The sequence below is a fragment of the Macrotis lagotis genome, chromosome 2, assembly GCF_037893015.1.
Source record: "Macrotis lagotis isolate mMagLag1 chromosome 2, bilby.v1.9.chrom.fasta, whole genome shotgun sequence".
Taxonomy (NCBI): domain Eukaryota; kingdom Metazoa; phylum Chordata; class Mammalia; order Peramelemorphia; family Peramelidae; genus Macrotis; species Macrotis lagotis.
In genome coordinates, this window is record NC_133659.1 from 75,990,632 (window position 1) to 76,004,125 (window position 13,494).

General features: G+C 39.4%; 1 protein-coding gene across 1 annotated transcript in view; it reads left to right on the forward strand.

Moving 5' to 3' along the window:
* Window positions 1–233: 233 nt before the first annotated feature.
* The window catches only part of CACNA1E (calcium voltage-gated channel subunit alpha1 E), a 596,540-nt gene continuing 583,279 nt past the window's right edge, over window positions 234–13,494 (forward strand). The window contains exon 1 of the mRNA XM_074222185.1: window positions 234–756. The gene's annotated coding sequence lies outside the window, so the exon portion shown is untranslated. The remainder of the gene's footprint in view (window positions 757–13,494) is intronic.

Genomic DNA, 13,494 nt, shown 5'->3' on the forward strand with positions numbered 1-13,494 from the left:
AACCTGAAATGTGGGTGAGTCATTTGGACAGGATCGCCAGCTGAAGTTTTAGGTGGTTGAACTTTTTCCAGAAACCCTGACCTAAATTTCCATACACTCGACTGTTTACTATCCGAATTATACCCAGTGAAGCCTCCCAGATGCCTTCCTCCTGCTCCTTACCCCCCTCCCCAAACACACACACACACACACACACACACACACACACACACACACACACACACATGTGTCTGCCTGCGCGCACATCGCACATGAGTAGGCTCCCTCCCCACCCTCGCTTGCTCTCTCCCTTCCCTTGCTGCCTCTCCCTTGTTTGATTTTTATATGCCTGGACAGTTCTTTTTCCGTTTGGATTTAGCTCCTCTTTTCCTTTGTTATTCCCCTGTCTGCCCCCTCTGGTATGTGTGAGTTCTCTTTCTGGTTGTCAGAAATTTCTTTTCCACTGTGTGGGTAGGAGACAGATTTTTTCACTGTCTCCTCTCTCTCTATTTATTTTACTTTCTCTGATTCTCTCCTTTTCCTCCTCCTCCTCCACCTCCTTTCCCACTTCTTCCTTTCTCTCCTTCCCTTTCTTATCCCTTTGCCTATCTGCCTCCTCTTCCCTCCCACACTCACTTCCTCTCCCTCCCTGCTCCCCCTCCTCCATATTGCTCGCCCTTTCTTTCTTTTTTTTTTTTTTAAAATAATTCTAATAATGTCTGTGGAGTAATAGCACCCCCTCATTCACCTGAGTGCGGGAGCCTGCAGGAATTCAAGGTAAGCCACTCTTTGACCTGCTCTGATGGAGATGGTGGTGCGGTCTAGCCCCTGCCAGTGCCCCACCGTGGGGCTCCGCTTTTCTTGCTTGCCTAGGCTAAGAATCCTTTCCGGAGAAGCCTGAGACTCTGGAGTGCTACCTGTTGGGGATGGAGAGATCCTGGAGATCCGAAACCTTTCCCTAGTTCCCCCAAACCCTCCCTTAACGCAGCTCTTCCTTTCCGAGGATCCCTTGCTTTACTAGTATGTTTACTGCCTTTATAACTTCCGTAGCAATTTCATCTATGTGGAAATTTTCCCAAGGCTGTTTGACATTTTCAAGAGGAACCTCGTGTATTTGTGTGTGTGTGTGTGTGTGTGTGTGTGTGTGTGTGTGTGTGTGTGTGTGTGTGTAAATAGTACCTTTCAGGGTGTTCACTGATTTTGTTAATGTTTCTGCTTTTCCATAAACCATATTGAGAGGGAGATTGTTTTAGGGAGATTGTTTTGGGGAGCCGGAGTTGGAAAAGGTGCCTTTCTCAAGGCTCTCCCTATCGCTACCTTCCTTTCTCTTTTAAACGGCCCGTCTTCCCTTCTCAGCTCTCCTTAGTAAGATATAAGAAGAATGTTTGGAAGTTTATGGGGAACTCCTTTTTAGGGCAAGGCCAGGGGCACCTGAGAAGCTCAGCATCCCCCAAATACCCCATTAGGAGGCTGTGTTTTTGGCTAGGTTTCTAATGTCAGCCTTCTGTGATTTCTGTGCTCATCTATTTTTAAGGTAAATTTTCTGTTTGTAGAGTGAACTGAGGCAGAAGATGTCCAGACTTTGAGCATGAGGGACAGTCCTTTAATGGAATGGCAAGCTGAAGGAGGCTGGAAATGGGAAAAGGGGCTGAGAAGAATAGGTAGAGATAGTATCCTGAGTTCAGCCAGTTTATTAGAGGATCTGATTTTATTATCTATGGGGCTTCAGTGTTGCCTAGGTGAGGGTGGCAGTTCTTCCATCCATAACAACAGAATACCAAATTTCCTTTCTTCTTTATTTCCTGACTCTCCTGCTTTGCTACCTGTGCTTTGGTGATTAAGGAGTCCTCTGGGGATGACCCACCGTCTAGTGGGTCCTTGTGTTTCACTTTGGCCAAATACCTTGTAAGGAAATTTTTCTTGTTTGTTTAATCCATAGCTCTGTCCATATAAGGCAGGTGGGTTTTGGCTGAATGGATGAAAGTGACCTGGAGAATTAAAGAGTGCTGTATTGGCTTGATTCCCAGAATTCCCTCTTTAGACTATGTTGGTATATTGACCTTTGCTCTTCTGGTCCAAAAGGAAAAGACTGAAAGAGTCAAGATGATTTAAAAGGGAAGAGACAATGATAAGTATCTGTGAGACCTCAGAGCTTTTTTTTTTTCTCACAGGGAAGGCAATTTCTTAGACTTAAAGAGAAAACAACTCTTCTTTACTTCCTCTGAGATTAGAACTAGAAGAAAATGGGTTTAAAATGACATTGTGAGGGAGTTAGGTTACACATAAGGGAAAACTTAGTGGCTAAGTGTTAGGAGACACAGAAAGGAATTACTGATGGAAAAGATGGAACTTAAGCCCCCTTCCTCTTTCCCATACTCCACCTTTAGAATCTTGTAGGGAGGAGTTAGACAACTGTTGACTGGTGAGAGTTGTGTTCAGATCATCTGGAGAGACTGAGAGGAAAGCATGCTCTGCTCTGACAGAGTCTGCTCTATTGTGTTCTCCTTTGTGGTCCCATTATTCCTCTGGTCAGATTGTTTTTTCTACTTTCTGGCAGATGGATGATCTAGAAGCTCTTCATCCATCCGCAGATCCAGACAATTTATGGGACAAATAATGTCATTTGGATTTGATTTTATGACTCTGATGTCTGATTTGTATAACAGAGATGGGAAGAGTCTCTTCTTGAATATTAAGTTTGCTAAAGCAAACTTAGCAAAATTTTCTTGGGCTCCTGACACTTGTCTCAGCTACTAGCTACTAACATTCCATTCCTTGTCATAAGAGGATATAAGTACTAATCTATCTAATACCTCACGTTTTACTGATATGGTAAAAACTCCTAGAGGAAACACCCTTTAACAAAGTAGATTGGCCTCTTCCTAGAATTTATAATCTTGGGGGTGCTGAAAGGCTAAGTGATTGCCTCAGGATCACACAACCCTTATAGAGCAGAAGCAGGATCTGAACCCAATTCTTCTTGGCTCAGAAGTGAGCTCTTTATCCACTATTCCTGCTGCCTTTCTTCTCCTTATTCTGATAGTATGTATTCTTGCAATCCTATCCTGCATGCCCACTGTCTCCTCTTAACTTCTCTTCTGTCTCTAAGTTTCCCTGTTCTCCCAGCATAGTTTGCTGTGGACCAAGGGGGCATTTCTTGTATCTGGTCTACTCATTACTTGGATCATTCATTCATTCAAGAGCATCTTCTCTTCCTGACTTGGATTTTTTCAACTCAGATCTTGAATGTGTATCTTACCCTCAGGAACCTATGAAAACAAGTTTCAACTGCTTTTTAATTTTATATGAACAGCTTTTTCTTATCTTCCAAAATCATCCTCTCTCCTTAAAAATCAAAATTCCCATTTTCTCTAAAGTAGAAAAATGGAGGAAGAGTTACATTGTGGTAATCAAAACCTTATTAAATACCTTTTGGAATTTATGATCCAGGGGTCCCAAACAATCCTTTTTCTGGGAAAAAGAATCCTCTTTTGTATGGCATGTTGATGGTAGTATGATATACAATGAGTCTTTCTTTGTCACAATGTTGAGGAGTTGGGCTAGTTTCTGGACTGTTTCTGAGTCACATACCTCACCATCATTCTCTGCAAAGTGGAAAGAGAAGGTGAGTGAAAAGAAAGAGGTAAAGGATAGAGAAAAAGAGAGACTGAGATGTAATATAAATCTGATTTCTAGATAAGGCAAATTAATGAGATGAAGATAACTATCTCATTCTAGGGAAATTCATTGCTTTTCCTATCCATGTGAATTTTTAGTAAAATAGGGTGGTTCACCGTACTATTCATTAGTGAACAAGCCAATGGCAGTCAATTATCTCTGGGGATTTAGCCTTTGACATTGGCTACAGGGTTAGCATTTAGATAGCAAATTGAGACCAAGCTGCTATAGGAATCAGTAACTGGGTGCCTGATTCTTGATCCAAGTACAAATGAACTTTCTATCCTATTACCTGTTCCCTGTTCCCTGGATCAGCTATGGAAACATTGTTCTAAGCTTTCAGTTTACTTGTAAAATGGAGAGATTGGACTTTGAGTCCTATATGTCTATTTGATCCTATCCCTACCCTAATTCCTAAAGTCTTATTCACAATGATAAAATGGTGAATCTGGGCTTTCCTGAACCATAAGTCCTTGCCCAATAAAAGATTCTATTTTGCCCCTTAGTTTTCTTAGACTAGTCTAGAATAGAAGCTAGAGTGTAGAGTCTAGAAACCTAGATGAAAATCTAGATGGACAGAAACCAGATGCTCCAGGATTGCATTCTGCCATTACTTGGTCTTCCATAGTCTGGTGTAAGATCTCTACCATAGCATGGAAGAGGATGAGATTACTGATCTTGGAGTCTCTAAGCCATCTTTGAGTCAGGGGGATCATCATGAGATGTATGATATCAAGGATTAGAAAGCACATGTCTCTTTGTGGCTCAGAGTAAGTCACTTAGACTAAGTCCCTGGACCTCAGTGTTCCTTATCAGTAAAATGAAGGGCTTGAATTGATGATCCTTCCAGTTCTAAATTTATAGGCATAAAACCCCAGGAGTATACATTTCTTTTTGAGTGAATTTAAGTGAGTTAAGCCTCCTCTTCCACTCCCTCTTAGTAGCAAATGGAGTCTTAGATCACAAACATCTCATCTCAGCAATGATTGTAAGACAGGAAGTGCATGAATATGTTGACATGTGCATGTCTAAAGTAAAAGAGAAGAGATGCATTCATCAAATGCCTTTCATGAGTTAGTCGTGGTGCTAAGCTAATTTATAAATCTCATTTGATCTTCCCCACATTATTCCCATTTTACAAATGAGGAAACTGAGGCAGACTGTTTAAGTGACTTGCCAAGGATCACACAACTATTGTCTGAGGTCACAATTGAACCTGGGTCTTCCTGACTCCAGACTCAGCCCTCTATCCACTGAGTCACAACTCCCTCTGGAGAGAAGGATGAAAGCCAAAGCACCATATTTGTGGGACAGTTTTCAGAAATGGTTGCTAAGGCTTAAGTTGGAGTCAAAAGCTTTGATTTCTAGTTCAAAAAAGTTGAAATTGCTGTATGATTATGGATATGCCATTTCAACTTTCTTCATCATCTTCTTTATCTGTTAAAAAAAAGAGCCTGGACCAGATGGTCTTTAAGATCCTTTTCATCTATAAAAGTTTGAAGGGAAAGTGTGGCTATCAGAAGGAAAAAAAAAGCTTTCAGTAATAATACTAGCTTACATTTATATGGAGTGTTAGAGCTTATAAAGTGCTTTCACATATAATATATCATCTGATTTTCCCCAGTATTGTACTATTTTGATACCCCCATTTTTTAGATAAGGAAAATGAGTTTCAGAGATTAATCTATCTGCTAAGTAACATAAAGGAGACCAGACCAGAGTTTCTTGCTCCAAGTTCAGTGTCCTTTTCATCATATCATATCGCCTTTCCTAAACCACTTCCCTCAGATGCTCATTCTGTCCCTTACATGGTCAAGGTCATAGGACCTAAGATCTGGAATTGGAAGGGACTTCAGAGACCATCTAGTCCTACTTCCTCATTTTAAAGATGAGGAAAGTGAGAAATTAGATTTTGAGTCCAGGTCCTATGACTCTAAGTTGAACAGGAAATTTTAGTACTCTTCCCTCTGTACCCACAGTACCTTTTTTTAATCTTTAATCATTCAGACCTAGAATGATTTGACTAGAAGGTAAAGGTGGGTGGACCTGGATGAGACAATCCTTGAATAGTTCTGTGCAGCCTACTTTGCACATCTCTACTACACTCTCTTGATCCTGAAGAGTTTGTCACAACCTGGGACTAAGTATGCAATAGATGCTCACTGATGATGAAGTGAGTTTAGGGCAGATGGAGGAAACATCCTGGAAGGCACCCAAAGAATCCAGTTGAAGGCAAAGATCCTTAATAGCAGCAGTACCTAGCAATTTATTTCTTCCCTGCCTTTTCAAAACTTCCTATCTCCTATGGACTGACCTAATTCCAGTGATCATCAAGGGAGATAATGACCAAGAATTGTTATTGTTGACTCATATCAATTGTGTTTAACTCTTCATAACCCATTTGGGGGTTTTCTTGACAAAGATACTGTAGTAGTTTGCCATTTTCTTCTCTAGTTCATTTTTGTAGATGAGAAAACTGAGGCAAAATGGGGCTAATAAGATTCTGAGACTGAATTTGAACTCATGAAGAAAAGTTTTTCTGATTTCAATCCCAATGTTCTATCCACTGTGCCATCTAACCAATCAAGAATTAGTAAACAAAGCATTAGTTCTACCAATATCTTCCAATTGTCTTCCATGCTGATTGTCCCTCTCTCTGTATAGGGAGATTCAAAAGGAACTTTAATAGTCTCTGTTCTGGAGGAACTTCTTTTCCTATCCATGATTGAGGAGAAGGAACTTCTTTCAAACATATTTATTAGATAAACACCACTATACAGACTCTGGAACTATAATAAAGTGATTGGTTATGCTGAAAGTTAAACATGTCCTCTGCAAAAGCAGTGATGAACAGCATAACTATCACCAAAATCCTGCAATAGCAGTTATTTTTGTCTTCATTATAAACATCATCTGGAAGTTGCTATATACTTGTTATGCCCAACATGTCTGTCTGGTTTGCCTACTCATGGGTACTCACATGTGTACTATGGCTCTCATATTAGTTTTATCATTAATAATAAGTTTCTGGAAAGAAGCTGTATTTCAGTAATAAATGTTAATGGGGATATTTCTATAATTACAATAATACACCACAATTTTAAAAGTTTTTAATCGTAACAACCTAATGAGGCAGCTAGATAGTATGCTGGAATTCAGGTAGGACCTCAGTTCAAATTCTGTATGACCTAGGGCAAATTTTAACTTCTTTGGTCCTCAGTTTCCTTATCTGTATAAAGTGGAGTGTAAGGTGGTGCAGTGGATAGAGCATCAGATCTGGAGTCAGAAAAATCTGAATTCAAATTCAGCCTCAGACAGTTATTAGTTGTATGACCCTGGGAAAATCACTTAACCCTGCTTTTTCTCAGTTTCCTCATCTGTAAAATGAGCTGGAGAAGGAAATGACAAACACCTCCAGTGTGTTTGTCCTCAATGTGACCACAAAGAGTCAGAGTCAGACAAAGAGTCTGAAAAATGACTAAAGAATTCTTGAAGCTGAGGTGAGTCTTTATACTTGTCTGTGTGGTACATCTTTCTCCATCAATGTATCTCTCCCTCTATTTTCTTATCTTTGGCTCTCTGACTTCCTTGTTGTTCTTTGTCACTGACTGCTCCAATAGGAAGATCAAGTCACAAGGAGACAGGAGACCTGGGCTCTCTTCCTCACTCCTCCACTAGATAGTAATAGAGAAATCACCTTGCTTGTCTATTAGTAAGCTGGCTCACCTTTAGAAGTGGAAGCAGGGGGCAGCTAGGTGGCACAGTGCATAGAGCATTGGCCCTGGAGTCAGGAGGACCTGAGTTCAAATCTGACCACAGACCATTAATAATTGCCTAGTTGTGTGACCCAGGGCAAGTCACTTAACCTCATTGCCTTACAAAAACAAAACAAAAATTTAAAAAACAAACAAACAAAAAAGAAGTGGAAGCAACAATTTTTTACATGCTCAAAGGCAAAAAGACTACATTATTTCTCTGAACTGTAAGATCAATGAATTCACGATCTGATTTCTGTTCCCTTTCCTTCTACTTCATTCTCTCTCTCTCTCTCTCCCCCTTTCTCTTGATAATCAATAAATTAGAAGTGAAGTAGAGATACAAATAGAGTAGAAGATGTCTTTGTATTCCCAAAGAACATTCTGGGAAATCTCTGTGGGAGATGTTTTAAATAACTTTTATCTGATAGATTGGAATCTCCTTGCAATCAGGGACTGGGTCTTGTTTTGTATCTTTCTCCTGAGCTTGAACCAGTTCCCTCTATGTAGTAAGTTCTTAATATATGTTTGCTGAAATGATTTTTTTGTGGAATATATATATATATATATGCATAATATGTATATAATGTATATCTGTGTGTATATATAAACATGCACTTTTTATATATATATATATATAATGTTTGTTGTACTTACTGAATAGACTTTTATGTTCCCTTTTAATATGGTGAATGGAATATTTTATATTTTATATTTTTGTCTTTCAAAAAATAAATTCAGTGGCTTTTTATTTAAGGTATGTGGTCCTTGATTTTTTTTCTACATGATAATGGCCCTTAGTAGGGAGGAAAACCCATAGATTTTCTACTTCTGCTTTAGGTAAAAGGAAAGTGTGAAAGATGAAGAAAGATCTGACTTTATTTTTCTTTTCTTTTCTTTGTATTTTAGACTATGGCATAGTTAAGAATCCAGGCTCAGAATTCTGGAATCCTCAATGACTCTGTTAGGACAAAGCATGCCCCCTTCAAACCCCTTCCCCATCACTACTGCAACTACTACTAAGAGTTGCCATTTTGATAGTATAATATTCTTTGCAAAATGCTTCAGCCAGTCAGTCAATGACCATTTATTAAGCATCTGCCTTTGCCAAGAAAGTCCCAAATAGGGTCACAAAGAGTTGGACATGATTGAAATTATTGACTAACAATGACAACAAAATACCTACTATGTGCTAAAATGCTGGGGATACTATGAGAATCAAAAAATCCATCATCCTATTTGATTTTTCTCAGTTTACATGTATCATGATGCTCATTTTATAGTGAGAAAACTTGAGACTAAGAAAGCATCAGAAGACACAACAGAAGCCAGGGCTTCTTGACTCTTCATCTTATGCTCTGGCTACTGTAGGGTGCTGATTTCAGGGGAATTCAACAGCTGAATTCACAGTCTGTTTCAGGCTTGTTCTGAGCTGTTCATAAAGTGTGTGGTCTATATGAACTTGTTTGGGTGGTAGTGATGACTTCAGACTAGCATGGCAAGGAGACTGAGCTTCTCTGTTAGATTGTGAGTTCGTTGAAGGTAGGAACAGGTACTGTCTTTTTCCTCCTTTGGTATTTCCATTGTTTAGCAGTGTCTAGCATCAAGCTTCCTTCCTTCCTTCCTTCCTTCCTTCCTTCCTTCCTTCCTTCCTTCCTTCCTTCCTTCCTTCCTTCCTTCCTTCCTTCCTTCCTTTCCTTTCCTTTCCTTTCCTTTCCTTTCTCTTTCTTTCTTTCTTTCTTTCTTTCTTTCTTTCTTTCTTTCTTTCTTTCTTTCTTTCTTCTCTCTTTCCTCTATCCTTTTTTCTTTCCTTCTATCCTTTTTCTTTCTCTTTCTGTTTTTCTGTCTTTCCTTCTTTCTTCTTTCTATTTCTTTCCTTCCTTCCTTCCTTCCTTCCTTCCTTCCTTCCTTCCTTCCTTCCTTCCTTCCTTCCTTCCTTCCTTCCTTCCTTCCTTCCTTCTTTCTTTCTTTCTTTCTTTCTTTCTTTCTTTCTGGAATTCTAGTGGACAGAACACTGTATTTGGAATCAGGAGATCTGGGTTCAAGTCTTGTCTGAACTACTTCCTAGTTGTGGGACCTCAGGCAAATCATTTCTCATCTTTAAGGCTCAGTTTCCTCTTTGTAGAATGGGCTTGATGCTCCTTGTTCTTCCTACCTCATGGGTTACTATAAGCAAAGTATGTTGAAAACTGCTATATATTTAGAACAAGATTATTTGGTCCCAGAATAAATCAGGACAAAGGGTGTTTTAGGTTTCATGTCTAAAGAATTTACAGCTAGAAGGGGTTTTATGTGGGTCTGTGGACTTAAAAATGATTTGATGATTGCATTTTAACATAATTGACTTCCTCTCTAATTTTTACTTTATGCATTTAAAAACATTATTCTGAGAAGGAGTCTATAGGCTTTACCAATCTGCCTAAGGGATTCAATCCCTTTCCTAATCCTTCTTAATTTTAGTTCCTTTCCTCTATTAATGACTTTCATTTATCTTGTCTCTAGTTTATTTGTACATATTTTTTGCATGACATCATTCAGTTGATTGCAAATTCCTTGAGGGCAGAAAGCATCTTTTGCTTTTCTTTGTATCACAAAGGCTTGTCATAACACCTGGCAGGTAGTGGGTGCTTAATGAATGATTATTGACTGGCAGAAAAAGATTACAAATCCCTACTCCATTCAAACCCCATCATTTTGCAAAATAAGGAACAAGCATGAACAATTTGTTCAAGTAGCAAGTAGCAAAACTGGGGTTTGAATCCAGCCTTTCTGATTCTCAATTGCATGTTTTTTCCTATTTTCCTCCTTTTCCTCTTTGCTCCTTGGTCTTCAGAATCCTTTCTATCTTTTAATGACAGCATTTACCCATCTGTTAAAAGTGGGACTGTTGGGGAGAACAAAGTGAGAGGATATCTATGAAAGTGCTTCTAAATCCAAAATGGTATCATTTTTGTTACTATTATGAAAGTAGTGCTTTTGAGTGCCTTGGAAACTGGTGACCTCAGAGAGAGTCTGGGAATAGAAGCATTTCAGAGAATTTACTGATTACACCGTATATGATGTGGGGGTGGGAAAAGGAGACCTGGATATTAAGTTTCAATCTAACTGAATCACCATTTATTAATTTACTACCATGTAGGAGGTTCCAGACTTAGCACTGGAAGAGAAAGAAATAAATCAGAAGTGATTCCTTCCATCAGATTTTGAAATATCAAAGGAGAGATTAAATAAGGACATAAATAGTTATCATGCAATTCTCATCATTTGGGATTTGGTAGATGTACTGGACCATATCAGACATTATTATGCATGCACTATCTGATAAGTTATAGGGTCATCTTGCCTTGATACCTTGAACCCTACTGTGACCATAAAGAGCTTTGATCTCCTATTGGATCAGAAGTTCTTTGCAGGCAGGCCTTATATCATATTTCATTTCTGTATCTTCCTTCAGTGCCTAATATAGTGTCTGACTCATGGTAGTCAGCCAATCAGATAATAGATATTGATTATGTACTAACCATCAAGGATACAAATAAAGGAAAAAAAAAACAACATCATAGTTCATATTTTAATGGGGGTAGACAAAATGCCTAGGTATAAGAAGATGCAAAAGGAGGAGACAACAGTAATGGGATTGGGGTGGTGGCTAGAGAAAGGTCCTCTTTAGAAGGTGCACTTTGAACTGAGGTTTAAAGGAAACCAAGTGTACTAAGAGGTAGAGAGAAGTGAGCAGAACATTTCAGGTACTGGGGATAGTTGGGACCAAAGGACCAAGTTCTTCTGAGAAGAGCAAAATAGGTTAGTGCTGTAAGAAGACTGGAAAGGTAAGTATGAAACAGAACTGCAATTAGGCTAGGGCATCCTGGACTTTGTTCCAGGACTCTTATTGGTGAGGTTGCTGAAACCATTTGCTACCCTTCAGCAGCATAGAAGCATCAGAGTTTATAGCTCAGTTAGTAAAGACTAATTAGTCAAAACAGGAAGCTGCCAAATAGTCCTTTAGTAATAGTTCCTTCTTAGCCCCACTTTCTCAATTTCAGATGAGTTTTATGCTGTTTGCCATGAGCGTTGTTTGTGATACTTGACCCAGATGGAAAATAAAAATTCTTAGTTTCTGCTCTGGTGTTTAACAGATGTTTGCCAAAGTGAATATTTGTTGATTGAGTGATCTACTATCCCACTGCCTCTTGACTTGTCACTGAGTGAATATCTTAGGTGTAGCAGAACTCACTTATTCTTTAATAAAGTGTAAAACAATAATGGAACGCACATTTATTAAATGAATAAGACATGGCCCCTACTCTCATGGATCAGCCATCTATTAGGGGATAACAGTAAGGGAAGCTATAATACACAATCTCATATAAAATGCAATAGAGGGATGAAAAAGAGAGTTGTATGTGAAGTCAGAAAGAGACAGTGGTTACTCATTTGTGGGGGTGTGAATAAATGAAGGAAGGAAGGAAGGAAGGAAGGAAGGAAGGATTTCTGAAGGAGATGGTATTTGATTGGTCTTTAAAGGATGGGTAAAAATTCAGCAGGCAAGGGAATTAATGCCTCTAGTGAGGGGATAGAAGTGAAAAGGCATGGAGGGACAAGCGACAGCTATTTCTAATGTGTAGAGGTGGAATGTTAGAACTGCAAATAGGCTTGTGTGGCTAGATCTAAGAGAGTTAAGAACATAGAAGGGAGTTAAGTTTGACAAGACCTAATAGTCAATCGATCAAACATCCTTGAACACTTATGATGTACCCAGACACTATACTAAGTACTGAGGATACAAAAAGAGATAAAAGGTAGTCCCTACCCTCAAGGAGTTTATAATCCAATGGGGGTAGACAATATCCTAACAAATAGGATAAGCAAGCAAGGTATAGATAGGATAAATTGGAAATGATTAAAAAAAGGGAAGCATTAAAATTAAGAAGGATTAGAAAAGGCTTCACAAAGAAGATGAGATTTTAGTTGAGACTTAAGAAAAGGCAGGCAAGTCAGTGATCAACGCAGAGGAGAAAGAGTACTAAAAATGCCTAGAATGGAACAGCCAGAAAGCCAGTGTCACGGGATTAAAGAGTATGTGTTGGTTAATAAGATGTAATATGACTTGGAAAGGTAGGAGGGGGCTTGGTTTTGAAGGAACATTTTGTAGTTTCTCTTGGAATCACTAGGGCATTGATTGAGTAGTGGGGAGACATGAATGAGTTTCTTTAGCTTCAGAAGTGGGATTGGGTGGGCAGAATTCTTTTCTTTGTTGCTGAGTATAGAAGACAAGGAATGGATTTTGGGAGACTTATCTCAGAGGAAGAACCTTCCAATTCTTCCACAATTTATTCATTATTGTCTAAACTGGAAATTGAGGGACTCTTTAAGTGGATTTTTATCCCCATCTCCATCTTCTTCATGCACTCTGAGAAGAAAGTAGGAAGGCAGGGAGGAGAAAAAGAGCAGGAAGAAATGTGAGTAGGCAAGTTGCACACCAGGTTCTTTCCTACCCCATAACCTCCTGGGAAGAGATACTTTGAACCTACTGTGGACATTCTTCTTTCAGTGTCTTGGAGAACCTTCCCTTTTGCCTTTATCTGTTGACCCTCCCACAGCTTGATGGTGCCTTACTCTCATTTCCCTTCTGTCCTGGGAATATGGCTTAGAGAGGGTACAAGGAAGCCCTTGGTTTATTCAAGTCTGAGGAAAACTTTCCCTTTCTCATTATTCTGACTCAGCAGTACCCACCTCCCCAGAATGGATGACTCAGTGAAGCCCACCTGATATATTGAGGACGGTGAGTCACACAGACTTTTCAAACCCTGAGGTATGACTCCTTAGCCCTATAGAAGACTTAGGTGACAGCCTTAGGAGGGTGAGGAAAATGAGTACAACTCCTTTGTGCTGCCCATCTGCTCCACAAATCCAACACATACCCCAAACTTAACCCTCTGAAGTTGCCCCTCTTTACATAGCCATCATCACCCCTCCACAGTGTCAGGTCTTGAAGTTGACCTTAGACACTTGCAGAGTTGCCTGGGGATAATTGGATAGAGGAGTTGATTGGGTAATTAGCAGGGTTAGATGACAAATGTGA